Genomic DNA, 740 nt, shown 5'->3' on the forward strand with positions numbered 1-740 from the left:
ATATTTCCTGCGTGTGAATTCACATATAAATATCTGAGCTACACACTGCTGTGTTTCTTTCCAAGGTGGTGTGTTAAATGACAGTGACACTCATCCCTTCACGGCGACAGGATGAGCGGATCGCGGTGATCAAAGCACGAGTGACACGCCTTGAGGAGACAGATGTGCGTTTTACGTGGTAGGGTGTGGGCTTAGTATATTTACAGTAATTCATACGAAGTTTTCTCTCCATCCATAAACATCTGTTTGTCTCTGATAAAGTCATCTTACTGTGTTTCTTTCTAACAATCTTTACAACTTGTCTATTTGTGTTGCTTCTCTACGGTAGGAGCTCTTTGCTTACTCTAGTGACTGAAAAACTGTTTGTCGTAAAAAAAAATAAAGCCAATGTTGAATACGTTTTCAAAAAGTTAACTTTACTGTAAATTTAAGGAGATAAACCATCAAAAATCAAATACTTCTTTCATGTCAGTTTGAAAATTAGCTTTAACATGTCTGCACTTAATTCTGGTTTATGATGGAAAAATTGTTCAGCCCACTAGACCAGCAGCTGTCACAACTGGTGTGAGCTAGGCTACAGTGTTCAGTGTTGCACTTAATTAATGTGACACTATCCACCCTCTATGTGTCTTCTGTGGCAGGAATGGAAAAGCTGTTCTCTGCACACTGTAGAGGGCAGGGGTGGAAGAGAACTTTATTACAGTTTTTCTCGATTGGTTTGGCTCATTTCTTGAAACCGA

The sequence above is a fragment of the Haplochromis burtoni genome, unplaced genomic scaffold, assembly GCF_018398535.1.
Source record: "Haplochromis burtoni strain Fernald_Lab_line unplaced genomic scaffold, NCSU_Asbu1 Contig_89, whole genome shotgun sequence".
In the NCBI taxonomy this organism is placed as follows: domain Eukaryota; kingdom Metazoa; phylum Chordata; class Actinopteri; order Cichliformes; family Cichlidae; genus Haplochromis; species Haplochromis burtoni.